The 15,433-nt window shown below is 42.3% G+C and overlaps 1 protein-coding gene across 8 annotated transcripts in view; it reads left to right on the top strand.

The window, feature by feature from the left end:
* The window catches only part of LOC140200057 (inositol polyphosphate-4-phosphatase type I A), a 265,040-nt gene that overhangs the window by 119,325 nt on the left and 130,282 nt on the right, over positions 1-15,433 (top strand). For all 8 annotated transcript variants that reach the window (XM_072262755.1, XM_072262759.1, XM_072262753.1 and 5 more), the window contains one exon: positions 2,062-2,145. The gene's annotated coding sequence lies outside the window, so the exon portion shown is untranslated. The remainder of the gene's footprint in view (positions 1-2,061; positions 2,146-15,433) is intronic.

The following is a 15,433-nucleotide window of genomic DNA, read 5'->3' as shown; positions in this document are numbered from 1 at the left end:
AAGGTTGTCATTCAACAGTACAGGTGTATACTGTCAAACAAAACAATGTTCTTCTGGAGCAAGGTGCACAACACAGTACATATACAGAGCACACTCTTCTGAAAAGAACTTCTGACAATATTTTATAATTGGACTGTAATAAGTCTGGAGTATTGTTAAATTCCTTCTGAATACACAAACTCCTAGTCAGAGCTGGTAGGGTTCGCCTACCAGCCCTGACTAGGAGTTAAGGATGCCATCGTCTACCTGCTGAATCGTCTATGCTCACCTGGACAAGCCAGCGAGCACTGTGAGGGTCATGTTTTTTTACTTCTCCAGTGCGTTCAACACCATCCGCCCTGCTCTGCTGGGGGAGAAGCTGACAGCGATGCAGGTGGATGCTTTCCTGGTGTCATGGATTCTTGATTACCTGACTGGCTGACCACAGTACGTGTGCTTGCAACACTGTGTGTCCGACAGAGTGATCAGCAGCACTGGGGCTCCACAGGGGACTGTCTTGTCTCCCTTTCTCTTCACCATTTACACCTCGGACTTCAACTACTGCACGGAGTCTTGTCACCTTCAGAAGTTTTCGGATGACTCTGCCATAGTTGGATGCATCAGCAAGGGAGATGAGGCTGAGTACAGGGCTACGGTAGGAAACTTTGTCACATAGTGTGAGCAGAATTATCGGCAGCTTAATGTGAAAAAGACTAAGGAGCTGGTGGTAGACCGGAGGAGAGCTAAGGTACTGGTGACCCCTGTTTCCATCCAGGGGGTCAGTGTGGACATGGTGGAGGATTACAAATACCTGGGGATACGAATTGACAATAAACTGGACTGGTCAAAGAACACTGAGGCTGTCTACAAGAAGGGTCAGAGCCGTCTCTATTTCCTCAGAAGACTGAGGTCCTTTAACATCTGCCGGACGATGCTGAAGATGTTCTACGAGTCTGTGGTGGCCAGTGCTATCATGTTTGCTGTTGTGTGCTGGGGCAGCAGACACCAACAGAATCAACAAACTCATTCGTAAGGCCAGTGATGTTGTGGGGATGGAACTGGACTCTCTGACGGTGGTGTCTGAAAAGAGGATGCTGTCTAATTTGCATGCCATCTTGGACAATGTCTCCCATCCACTACATAATGTACTGGGTGGGCACAGGAGTACATTCAGCCAGAGACCCATTCCACCGAGATGCAGCACAGAGTGTCATAGGAAGTCATTCCTGCCTGTGGCCATCAAACTTTACAACTCCTCCCTTGGAGGGTCAGACACCCTGAGCCAATAGGCTGGTCCTGGACTTATTTCCTGGCATAATTTACATATTACTATTTAACTATTTATGGTTTTATTACTATTTAATTATTTGTGGTGCAACTGTAACGAAAACCAATTTCCCCCGAGATCAATAAAGTATGACTATGACTATGAAAAACTGTGCAACTTTGGCAAATACAAAGATGTTATGCTGGAAATACTCGGTAAATTAGGCAGCATTTGTGGAAGGAGTACCTAAGTCATTAAGTCTTGCTCTTTACACAATATATTACTTGCTTTCAGAATTTTCTGTTTTATTTTGTTGTAGATTTCTTGTATCTGCAGCTTTTGCTTGTTTTTCTTTGTGTAAAAAAAATCCCTAGTAGGCCTGCAAATGAATTTACATTTTTCAGTTTACAGAGCACATTCCTGGAAGTGTATTTCTGCAGCAGACAAGCAAACACATCATTATATTTAGGTGAAATGTATTGGCTCAAGTGTGAAATTACTATACTGTGCCCTCTTGAACTATGGAAAATGTCCAGCAATACAGTTAGAGAGACTCCCAATTTTTGTCTGCAGGAAAGCAATGCGTTGTGTGTAGTGTACTATTCCTACAGGTTTATCACAGTATCAGTTTGATTTATGCTCTTGTGCTGCAGTGCTAAATAAGCATATAGCTAATATTTAAAGAAGTTGAGAGAGACCAAAGAGAGAAACCAACCAGAGTAAATCATTCCTCACCTTGTGATGCTGGAGTGAAAGTGTTTCAACAAGACAGAAGTGCAGGTTTATAAGTTTTCTTTCTCTTCTTTTTTTCAAAGGTGGATCGTGGATGTGGAAAATCTAATTTAAGATGGTGAAATGCAGAGACATTCAATAACACAAGCAAATCAATCCTGCCATATGTAAGTAATAGATTTGTACATGATCATTTAATGAATCTGACAAATGTTTACAATGTACAAGTCTGATTCCATGAATGTGTTTTCTCAATTCTATATTACTGTAGAATTAATACTTTTGAGTAATGGTGGTGTTATACATTACCTTGTGGTTTGGAAGAAACAAGGCTATTCAACTTAGTTCCTCTATTAAAACAGATCATTAGATTCTCCTTCTTACCAATTTCTAGGGTATTTACCTGACCTATCATTATTCTCCAAGATGTGTTTAGACTACTGTTGCTATTGTTAGTGAAATTTGACACAAAAAAAGTACACACAATTCTCATTTTCCTACACTATGGTAATCCCTTATAGGACTTGCTACAAAGTTAATACATCAGGAGTGAGTAAGGTACACTGAACTCTGTATAAATGTAACTAAAGAAAATCAGAGATTGATATAGTCTAGAAAAATGTTGTTTGGACGATTGAACTTGTAATGTCTCTTTAAAGGGATATCAGATGAACCACAGCTCTTTTTTTTTTGCATACATGGGACTTTAGAGTGCAGGATTGATGGACCTATAATAAATTCTCTTGTAACTTGATAATTCTCAGTGGAATATGGGCACTGGGGCCCCACTGAGAATGCAGTTTCCGGGTGAAGATTTCTTCACCTTTAAAGCTGTACCTCCCTTATCATTATTCAGTTTCTTTTAGTTTCACACTGTCTCTGGTTCTTTTGCCGATTATTCATATGTACGTTTGTCCACTGGTAATCGTCCTTCTGCAGTAAGAAACAGTTTCCTCCTTTTTACTACTCCAAAGTATTTAAAAATTGTGAGAACTTCTTGCTCTTCTTGGATAGGAGAAGATGGCGGTGCGACGCAGCGCGCAGTGGCCACTCTGGTGATGAATATCTGTTATCTGTAAAGTAGAGTGCCGTGCACAATCCTGATTTAATGGGGACAGACGTGAGAACACAGAGGAACATCTGGTGAAACTTCTGAAATGCCTGCTTCGCTGCAGCTGCTACTGTGTGATTCTGAATCTCGGGAGGGGAAGGCCCCGAGTCCTCGGCTTTGCTTGTTGCTCGGCGACCGGGGTGGCGTTGAAGCGCTCAGCAGAGATGGTGCTCAGTGTCGGTGGGCTGGTCGGAGGCTCAAAGTTTTCGGATGGACTCAGAGTTGGTTGTGGTCGGGTGCTTCCAGGGTGCTGCATCGGCAAGTTTGCGGCGCTGGAGGTTCATGGCAGGAAGAGTTTCTCCCTTCTACCGTCTGTGTGAGATGATGGGCTATAGGAATTTTGAGACTTTTTCTTTTACCGTGCCCATGGTCTGCTCTTTATCTAATTACGGTATTGCTTTGCACTGTTGTAACTATATGTTATAATTACAGAAATCCCCCACTTTTCGAACATTGGCTTTACGACACCTCGCTGTTACAAAAGACCTACATTAGTTACCTGTTTTTGCTAACAGAAGGTATTTTCACTGTTACGATAAAAGGCAGCGTGCGAAATAAAGCAGTGCGATAAAGGGCAGTGCGCGCCTCAAGCAGCCGCTCTCCCCCGGATTCGGAACGGCATTCTAGCCGGCATTGTTTAAACACGTGCCTGTGAGCAGCCATTAGCAAGATGAGTTCTAAGGTATCGGAAAAGCCTAAAAGAGCTCGTAAGGGTAAAACTAGCCATAACTAAGCGTTTCGATTGTGGTGAACGAAGCAAGGACAAAATGAGTTTGGTTTCTGGAAGTTGATGAAGATGATGTTGAAGAGGTTTTGGCATCCCATGACCAAGAACTGATGGATGAAGAGCTGATGCAATTGGAAGAGGAAAGGATAACAATCAAAACCGAATGCGGTGGCGAATGGACCAGAAGTGAAGTCGTCCAGGAACTGAATGTGAAGCAACTGCGTGAGATTTTCACAGCAATGATTGCGGAAAAGTACGACTTTAATTTTGAAAGGGTACGTCAGTTTAGGGCATATTTGCAAGATGGTTTGAGTCCTTACAAAGAACTGTATGATAGAAAAATGTGCAAGGCTAAGCAGTCAAGCATACTGTCGTTTTTCAAGGCTTCAGCCACAGAGGACGACGAACCTCGACCTTCGACATCGAGGTAGGCAGACATGAAGAGGACCTGGCTGCCCTGATGGAAACAGACGACGATGACATGACACCCAAGTGTCCCACCACCCCAGCATCCTGACCGTGGACCAATACCGGGCTCCGAAGAATGCAGCGGTAGCTGGGTGCGTCCCGGCCACTGCTGCATGATTCGCGGATTGGTATCAGTTTGCTGCCCGGCGGGTAGGGGCACTGCACCACCCCAACCTCCGACGACTCAGCCTAACACACCATTATCAGTGTGCTCTGCGCTGTCTTCCTGATTCCTGTAAGTGATACTACACTGTACATACATTATTTCTACTTTATATAGGCTGTGTATTTTTGTATATTATTTGGTATGATTTGGCAGCTTCATAGCTTAAAGGTTACTGGAGAGAGTGTTTCTGCCGAGAGCGCTTGTGTGAGATTTTCGCTACAGAGAACAATGTAGGCAATGATTGTAGAGAAGTATTTCTACTTTATATAGGCTGTGTATTTATCATATCATTCCTGCTTTTACTATATGTTCCTGTTATTTTAGGTTTTATGTGTTATTTGGCATGATTTGGTAGGTTATTTTTGTGTCTGCGAACGCTCACAAATTTTTCCCATATAAGTTAATGGTAATTGCTTCTTCACTTTACGACATTCCGGCTTACGAACTGTTTCATAGGAACGCTCTACCTTCGGATGGCGGGGGAAACCTGTATGTGGTTTTTGTCAGTTTTAGTCTTGATCTGTTCTGTGTTTCTGTGATATCATACTGGAGGAACATTATATCATTTCTTAATGCATGCATTTCTAAATGACAATAAGATCATAAGACAAAGGAGCAGAAGTCAGCCATTCGGCCCATCATGTCTGCTCCGCCATTTTATCATGAACTGATCCATTCTCCCATTTAGTCCATTCCCCTGCCTTCTTACCATAACCTTTGATGCCCTGGCTACTCAGATACCTATCAATCTCTGCCTTAAATACACCCAATGAATTGGCCTCCACTGCTGCCTGTGGCAACAAATTCCATAGATTCACCACCCTCTGACTAAAAAAATTTTTTCACACTTCTGTTCTGAATGGGCGCCCTTCAATCCTTAAGTCATGCCCTCTCGTTCTAGACTCCCCCCATCATGGGAAACAACTTTGCCACATCCACTCTGTCCATGCCTTTCAACATTCGAAATGTTTCTATAAGGTCTCCCCTCATTCTTCTAAGCTCCAAGGAATACATAGCCATAATCATAGTCATACTTTATTGATCCCAGGGGGAAATTGGTTTTCATTATAGTCCAATACAGTCCAAGAGTGGACAAACGTTCCTCATATGTTAACCCTCTCATTCCTGGAATCATTCTAGTGAATCTTCTCTGTACCCTCTCCAGCGTCAGCACATCCTTTCTTAAATAAGGAGACCAAAACTGCCCACAGTACTCCAAGTGAGGTCTCAATAAACAACAATAAACGAGGACTGAGTGTCCTCATAATCTAATCTAATTTAAATCTTTTCTCAACATTCTCTCCTTCCAGAGGAATGACTCAATTGCTTGTCTCCATAGTATTGAAGTTGCTATTATTTTGATAATGTTTTTTGTGCCCTTTGAAAAACATTGACATCCTTTCTAAAGTAAAGTGCACAGAATTGGCCTTGACACTCAAGCTAAAGCACAATAAACATTTTATATGAAGTTCTCACATAATTCCCTCATTTTTATTGTCTTTAAAAAAAAGCAAGATTCTTCAATGCCTTTTAAACAACATTTTCAATTTGTCCCTCTGCTGCTTGAGTTTGCTCAAAATGCAAAGTAAATTTATTATCAAACTATATATATGTCACCATGTACAACCGTGAGATTCACTTTTTTGCAGGCATAATCAGTAAACCTAAGACCTATAATAGAATCAATGAAAGACCACACCCACAGGATGGACGCACAAGCAATGCACAAAAGACAACAAACTGTGCAAATACAAAATAAGAAAAGATAATAGTAAATAAATAAACAATAAATATCGAGACTATGAGAGGAGTCTTTGAAATTGAGTCCATAGGTTGTAGAATATTTCAGTGATGGGGCAAGTGAAGTTGAGTAGAGTTATCCCCTTTGGTTCAAGAGCCTGATGGTTGAGTGGTAAAACATCTTCCCAAACCTGGTGGTGTGAGTCCTGAGGCTCCTCTACCACCTTCTTGATGGCAGCGGCGAGAAGAGAGGAGGACCTAGGTGATGGAGACCCTGATGATGGATGCTGCTTTCCCGTGTCAACTCGCCACATAAATGTGCTCAGTGGTGGAGACAGCTTTACCTATGATGGATTGGGCTATATCCATTATTTTTGCAGGATTTTCCATTCAAGAGCATTGATGTTTCCACACCAGACCATGATGCACCCACTCAATATACTCTTCACCATGCATCCATAGAAGTTTATCAAAGCTTTAGATGTCAGGCTGAACCTTTGCAAACTACTCAGGAAGTGGAGCCGCTGCTTGCTTTCTTCTTCATTTCGCTAATGTGCTGGGCCCAGGACAGATCCTCTGAAATGATAACAGCGAGGAATTTTAAGTTGCTGACACTCTTTACCTCTGATCCTCCAATGAGGTCTGCCTCAAGGAGCTCTTGCTTCCTCCTCCTGAATTCAATAATCAGCTCCTTGGTCTTGCTCACGTTGAGTAAGAGGTTGTTATAGCACCACTCAGCCAGATTTTCAGTCTCCCTCCTTTTTGCTGATTTGTCACCACCTGTGATTCAGCCAACAACAGTGGTGTCATCAGCAAACTTAAATATGGCATTTGAGCTGTGTTTAGCTTCACATTCATAAGCATAAAGCGAGTAGAGCTAGGGGCTAAGGGTGGTACACCCGTGCTGACGGAGATTGTGGAGGAGATGTGTGTGCCAATCTAAACTGACTGGGGTTTGCAAGTGAGGAAATCAAGGATATGCAGCTCAGGTTTTGAAATTGTGCTCTATATACCACAGTTCAAATCATATTTATAAATAAGACTTGTTAGGAACAACACTATGCTTTTTCAGCTGGAAAAAAAGTTATCTGTTCCTTTAAGTCTCTAGTGCAGCATTATAACAAAGCTATTACAGTTAATGCCTCATTGAGTGGTGATCCAGCTTCAGTCTTGACCCTTTGTGCTGCCTGGGTGGAGGTTGTACTTTCAAACAACACACAAAAATGCTTGAGGAACTCAGCAGGCCATATGAGGAGTGTTTGGCAGCCTTGGGCCTGTACTCACTGGAATTTAGAAGAATGCGGAGGGATCTCATTGAAAGGACTAGATAGGGTGGATTTAGAGAGGATGTTTCCTATAGTGGGGATATCTAGAACTAGAGGGCACAGCCTCAAAACTGAGGGGCAACCCTTTAGAACAGAGGTAAGGTGGAATTTTTTTAGCCAGAGAGCAATAAATCTGTGGAATGCTCTGCCACAAACTGCGGTGGAGGCCAAATCCATGTGTGTATTTAAGGTGGGAGTTGATAGTTTTCTGATCGGTCTGTGCATCAGAGGATATGGCAAGAAGGCAGATGTGTGGGGTTCATTAGGATCCGGGATCAGCCTTGATGGAATGGTGAAGCAGACTCAATGGGCTGAATGGTTTAATTCTGCTCCTATGTCTTATGGTCTAATGGCCAGGAAGCATCTATGGGAAAGAGTACAGTTGACATTTCTGTCTGAGACCCTTCTGCAGGACTGGAGAACAAAAGATGAGTAGATTCAAAAGGTGCGGGGAGGACACAAGGTGATAGGTGAAAGCAGGATGGATGAAGTAAAGAGCTGAAAATTTGATTGGTGAAAGAGATGTAGGATTGGAGAAGAGGGAATCTAATAGGAGAGGACGGAAGGACATAGAAGGAAGCAAAGTGGGGAGGAGCACCAATGGATAGGCAAGGAGATAAGATGAGAGAGTGAAAAGAGGATGGAGTATGGTGGGGGGGTGGCATTACCGGAAGATTGAGAAATTGATGTTCCTCCCATCAGGTTGGAAGCTACTCAGACTGAATATAAGGTGTTGTTGCTCCAACCTGAGTGTGCCTTCATTGCGACAGTAGACATGGTCATGGATTGACATATCGGAATGAGAATGAGAAGTGGAATTAAAAAAGGTGGCCACTGGAAGATCGTGTTTCTTCTGGTGGATGGAGTGTAGGTGCTTGATGAAGTGGTCTCCCAATCTATGTCGCGTCTCACCAATGGGGTACAATATGGTCTTTTAAGAGACTCTTGGATGGGTACATGGAGCTTAGAAAATAGAGGGCAATGGGTAACCCTAGGTAATTTCTAAAGTAAGTACATGTTCGGCACAGCATTGTGGGCCGAAGGGCCTGTATTGTGCTATAGGTTTTCTATGTTTTTAATATACAGGAGACCACACCGGGAGCACTAGACACAGTGTATGACCCCAACAAACTCACAAGTGAAGTGATGCCGCACCTGAGGAGAATATTTGGGGCCCTGAGTGGTAGTGAGGGAGGAGGTGAAGGGGCAGGCGCAGCACTTGCTTCACTTGCAAGGATAAGTGCCAGGAGGAGTGAATGGAAAAGGGAGTTGCATAGGGAGCGATCTCTGCGAAAAGCAGAAAGTTGGGGGGGCAGTAAGAGATGTTCTTGGTGGAGAGATCCCGTTGGAGATGGTAAAAGTTACGGAGAATTATGCGCTGGATCATGTTTACTGTTGTGTGCTGGGGCAGCAGGCTGAGGGTAGCAGACACCAACAGAATCAACAAACTCATTCGTAAGGCCAGTGATGTTGTGGGGATGGAACTGGACTCTCTGACGGTGGTGTCTGAAAAGCAGATGCTGTCTAAGTTACATGCCATCTTGGTCAATGTCTCCCATCCACTACATAATGTACTGGTTGGGCACAGGAGTACATTCAGCCAGAGACTCATTCCACCGAGATGCAACACAGAGCGTCATAGGAAGTCATTCCTGCCTGTGGCCATCAAACTTTACAACTCCTCCCTTGGAGGGTCAGACACCCTGAGCCAATAGGCTGGTCCTGGATTTATTTCATAATTTTCTGGCATAATTTACATATTACTATTTAACTATTTATGGTTCTATTACTATTTATTATTTATGGTGCAGCTGTAATGAAAACCAATTTCCCACGGGATCAATAAAGTATGACTATGACTATGGATGTGGCATGGTAGGTGAGGCCAAGAAGAATCCTATCCCTGGTAGGGTAGCAGGAGAATCGGGTGAGAGCAGATGTGGTGAAATGGAAGAGATGCGGCTGAGGGCAGTGTTGATTTACCTTGTCCATTTCTGACACCTCCTTCCCCTTTCTCGATCCCTTGCCTCTATCTCTGGAGACGTCTTATCTACTGATGTCTATTATAAACCCATGGACTCTCACAGCTACCTGGACTATACCTCTTCCTTCCCTGTTACTTGGAAAAATGCCATTCCCTTCTCTCCATTCTTAATTCTGCAACACATCTGCTCTCAGGATGAGGCTTTTCATTCCAGAATGAAAGAGATGTCCTCCTTTTTCAAAAAAAGGAGCTCTCCTTCCTCCACGATCAATGCTACCCACAACTGCAACTATTCCATTTCACACATATCTACTTTCATCCCATCCTCCTGCCACCTACCAGGGATAGGGTTCCTCTTGTCCTCACCTACCATCCCACCAGCATCCGTGTCCAGCACATAATTCTCCGTAACTTCCGCCATCTCCAATGGGATCCCACCACCAAGCACATTTTTCCCTCCCTCTCACTTTCTGATTTCCACAGGGATCGCTCCCTACATGACTCCCTTGTCCATTTGTTCTTCCCCACTGATCTCCCTCCTGGCACTTCTCCTTGCAAACGGAACAAATGCTACACCTGCCCCTACACCACCTCCCTCACTACCATTCAGGGCCCCAAATAGTCCTTCCTGTTAGTCTGTTGGGGTTATATACTGAGTCCGGTGCTCCCAATGTGTCCTCCTGTATATCGGTGCGACCCGACATAGATTGGGAGACCATTTTGCTGAGCACCTATACTCTGTCTCCCTGAAGAAGTGGGATCTCCCAGTGGCCACTCATTTTAGTTCCACTTCCCATTCCCATTCCGATATGTTAATCCATGTCTTCCTTCATTGTCACAATGAGGCCACACTCAGGTAGAAGGAAGAACACCTTGTCTAGGTAGCCTCCAACCTGATGGCATGAACATCGATTTCTCCAACTTCCAGTCATGCTCCCTCCCTTTCACCATTCCCCATCTCCTTCTCCCTCTCACACCTTATCTCTTGCCTGCCCATCGCCTCCTCTGATGCTTCTCCCCCTTTTCTTCCATGGCCTTCTGTTCTCTCCTATTAGATCCTCCTTCTCCAGCTCTCTATCTCTTTCACCAATCAACTTCCCAGCTCTTTACTTCACCCCTCCCCTCGCGGTTTCACTTATCACCTTGTGTTTTTTTCTCTCTCCTCCCCCACCTTTCAATCTACTCTTCATCTTTTCTTCTCCAGTCCTGATGAAGGGTCTTGGCCCGAAACATTGACTGTACTCTTTTCCATAGATGTTGCATGACCTGCTGAGTTCCTCCCGCTGTTTGTGTATGTTGCTTTGATTTCCAGTATTTGCAGATTTTCTCTTGGTTATGCTTTCCCTGTGTGCATTTACCCTGGGCATTCCAATCTCCTACAGATTCCAAAGATTTGTAGGATAACTGGCCATAAACCTGCCCTCAACTTGTAAATGAATGGTAGAATTGGGAGGAGTTGATGGGAATGTGGCAAGAATAATTTGTGGTTTCCATTACTGGGTGCATGCTTGTTGATGCTGACTCCATGATCCTAAGGACTTGTTTCCATTCCAGGTGACGTCATGATTCATCCATTGACAGTCCCTGTCATCCCATAAGTATCAGCTTTTCAAAAAAGGAATTGGACACACCTTTTCAAGAGTCTTGTCTTGAAACATTGACTGTCTTATTTCCCTTCACAGATGCTGTCTGACCCATTGAGTTCCTCCAAAAGTTTGTCTTTTGCTCCCGATTCCAGCATCTGCAGTTTCCTGTGGCACCACTCCTTTTGACCCATACTGATGCTTAGTGTTTTGTTTAGATTGGCAAACTCCCACCTAGGTTCAGCAAGCTGGTCCCGTGGTGAACTTCATGTTACTCACCATTTGATGGGAATGGTTTGCTGGTAAAGACTGTCATTGATCAAGAACAAATGCAGGTGAAATACAGTTAACGTGTTAATATCAGTTAACTCTCTTCAACATATTTGCAGTCATTCTATTGCAAATAATAACTTAATCACAGCAAAATATTAAATGATCCTTGCCTAATCATGTTATAAGTTTTGCCAGCCATTATGTTAAACAACAATACTGAACAGATTAAAGTTAAGTTTGCCATGGGGAATGGAAATACCTATAACAACAACATATGACTCTTTGGAAGAACTAACTCTGATTCAGAGGATAATATAATTTTATGGCCTATTTTGATTCAAATTGGCTGCAAAATTCCATATGCATCTAAGATGAGGTTTTATGTGTCAACATCAAAAAGAATAAAAAGGTTCATGCATACCAACTTAAATTTTTCCCCAAGTAAGCAACAACTTTTCAGGTGACCCCAGTCCCTCTTGTTCCTTCCCAGGGCTTTGATTCACTTGGAGGCTTCTTGCCAATTAGTGATCCAGATGAAGAATCTTGGATTGCCAGAAAGGCAGACTGTTTAGAGTCAGAGGACAGGAGATTAAGCTCACAGTAGCATTTTGGCAATTACCAAGGGATTCTGCTAATCTGGGCAGTCAGCAATAAAGATAAGTACTTTTCTATAGCTGCAGGTGAGATGATCCAACCTACTGTTTTACTTCCTAGGTGTCTTTATGAAATTTCAAAATACATAATTACCATCATATACTGTGGAAACAGACCTTGGCCCTCTGTGTTGTTGTCCACCAGTAAGCATCCATCTACATCAGAGGTTCTCAACCCTTTTCATGCCATCGACTCCTGCCATTAACTTAGGTGGTATGAGAGAGGAGTTGGCCAAAGTAAATTGGAAGGAGATGCTGGCAATAATGACAGCAGAGCAGCAATGACGTGAGTATCTGGGGAAAAATGAAGAAAGTGCGGGACTGATGTATTCCGAAAACAAAGAAATACTCGAATGGAAAAATAGTACAACCGTGGTTGATAAGAGAAGCCAAAGCTAATGTAAAAAAAAGAGAAGGCATACAGCAAAGCAAAAATTAGTGGGAAGATGGAGGATTGGGAAGCTTTTAAAACTACAGAGAGCAACTGAAAGAATCATTAGGAGGGAAAAGATGAAATATGAAAGCAAACAATATCAAAATGGATAGTAAAAGCTTTTTCAAGTATGTAAACAAATAAAAGAGAAATGAGAGTCCAAAAATACAACATCCACTGCATCCCCTTTATCTATCCTATGTGTAATCTCAGGGAATTCCAACAGGTTCATCAGGCAAGATTTTCTCTTAAGGAAACCATGTTGACTTTGTCCTAACTTGTCCAGTGTCACCAAGTACTCCATAACCTTGTCCTTAATAAATGACTCCAACATCTTCCCAACCACTGAGATCAGGCTAACTGGTCTATAATTTCCTTTCTGCTGCATTCCTCCTTTCTTAAAGAGTGGGGCGACATTTGCAATTTTCCAGTCCTCTGGCAACATGCCAGAGTCCAATGATTTTTGAAAGATCATTTCTAATGCCACCACAATCTCTACCGCTACCTCTTTCAGAACCCTTGGGTGCAGTTCATCTGGTCCAGGTGACTTATGTACCTTCTGGTTTTTCTGCTTTATGAGCACCTTCTCCCTTGTAATAGTAACTGCACTCACTTTTCTTCCCTCACACCCTTCAACATCTGGCACACTGTTAGTGTCTTTCACAGTGAAGACTGATGCAAAATACTCATTTAGTTCATCTGCCATTTGCTTGGCCCCTGTTAATATTTTTCTGGCTTCAGTTTCTAGCAGCCCTATATCTGCTCTCATTTTGGTTTACATAATTAAAAAAGCTTTTACTATCTACTTTGATATTGTTTGTTAGCTTGATTTCATATTTCATCTTTTCCCTCCTAATGATTCTTTGTTGCTCTGTAGGTTTTTAAAAGCTTCCCAATTGCTTTGCTCTATGCCCTCATTTTTGCTTTTACGTTAGCTATGACTTCCCTTGTCAGTCATGGTTGTACTATTTTGCCATTTGATTGTTTCGTTGTTTTTGGAATACATCTATCCTGCACCTTCCTCATTTTTCCCAGAAACGAGTACCATTGTTGCTCTGCTGTCATCTCTGCCAGCATTTCCTTCCAATTTACTTTGGCCAACTCCTCTCTCATACCACTGTAATTTCCTGTACTCCACTGAAATACTGCTATGTCAGACTTTACTTTCTCTCTACCAAGTTTCAAGTTGAATTCAGTCATATTGTGATCACTGCCTCCCAAGGGTTCTTTTACTTTAAGCTCCCAAATCACCTCTGGTTCATTACATAATACGCAATCCACTATAGCTGATCCCCCAGTAGGCTCAATGACAAACTGCTCTAAAAAGCCATCTCGTAGACATTCAACAAACTCACTCTCTTGAGATCCATTTGCAACCTGATTTTCCCAGTCGACTTGCATGTTGAAATCTTCCCTGACTGTCATAACATTGCCCTTTTGACACGCCTTTTTGATTTTGATTGGACGTACATCAAAGGTTACAGGGAGAAGTCTGGTGTGTGGGGCTGAGGAGGAGAAAAATGGATCAGCAATGACTGAATGGGGAACAGACTCAATGGACCATGTGGCTTAATTCTTATGGACCCCAGGTTTGGAACCACTGATCTACAGTACTCTAAACCCATTTTCACCTTGCACTCTATTAACTCCTCCCTTGATTCTCCTGCCACCCACACAGACTAGGGAAATTTTTATGGTCATCAATTAACCTATCAACCGGTACATCTTAGGCATGTGGGAGGAAACTGGAACATTCTGAGAAAGCCCTCACAGTCATAGAGAGAGTCTGTATGTTAAAGCAGTTATAAGAACTTGAAGCTCTGTATTTAGACTTTAACAAAGACAACTTTCACTGTGGTACTGATGAAACAGTGCCCACCGCTGTACTACCCCAATCAAATTGGATAGATTTGGACTTTAAATTTACTGGCATTTGCTCATCAGCCCATGTTTACCAAGTACTCTATTTTTGTCACAAATTATTGCACTTGTTTCCGATGACCAGAATTGGGTCAGTATCTGTTGAATTCACTTTTCTTTTTCCTGTAGTGAGGGCAAGAATTTCTGTGTTTGCAACTTCATTTTTGAGCATCCCAGTTTTTCCTATTCCTCCTCCCTTTATAGCAACATTGACATTATTCTCTTATGAATGATACCAACTTGCAAAAGCTCATTTAATGACTTAGCCATGATCACAGTCTCCATGCAGACATCTTTTTGGGCTTGAGTTCCCACATTTTCCTTCGTTATATTTTGTAGTTTATATTTTACAAAATGGATTTCTAGTTTCCCTCTTCTGATACCCACTAATGCTGTCTTGAGACCTAATCATTTTTAAATTCTTGTGCTTTCCATCTGTATATTACATCAGCTTCCTTTTTCATTTTCACTTTAATCTCCTAATTCTAGTTACCCAGGCAACTTTGGTTTCAGATAAACTTCCTTTACTTTAATGGGAATGTGATCTAGTCAGTACATAAGCTTAGTTATTGAAGACCAGTCATACAAGAACAGTTACTGTGGCACCTTGTTGGCAAAGCAAATTGTTTTGCAGCAACAAGAAAGTTTTTGTAACATTTGAATAATTTCAATTTATAAGGGCTGTCATTTATTGTACAAAGTGTTTCTCCAATTTTGAGTTGAAAATCGAGAGGGATGTCTGCTGCTCTTTGCAGTTAGCCAGGAGCTGCCAACTTCATTTGGTTCTTCAATACTGGATGGAAGACGGACATTATAAACTTGCATTGAAAATATTGAGGTGAAATTTTGATATGTGATCTCCTTAGTTTGAAGATAATTACCCAGGAAACAGAATTTTAAAGTTTGTAGTTTTTGTTTAACTAAATAAAAATTTTCAGGTATTCACCAGGTTTTGTTTTGACTTTTCTGAGTTAAAGGATGTATATTTCTCGCATGTTCTCAATCATTCTGGTTTATATCTTCTCTATTTTGTCACAGTCCCTTAAATGTCAAGGAACAGTTCTATGTCAAC

The sequence above is a fragment of the Mobula birostris genome, chromosome 7, assembly GCF_030028105.1.
Source record: "Mobula birostris isolate sMobBir1 chromosome 7, sMobBir1.hap1, whole genome shotgun sequence".
Lineage (NCBI taxonomy): Eukaryota > Metazoa > Chordata > Chondrichthyes > Myliobatiformes > Myliobatidae > Mobula > Mobula birostris.
This window is presented reverse-complemented; position numbering and strand designations above follow the sequence as displayed.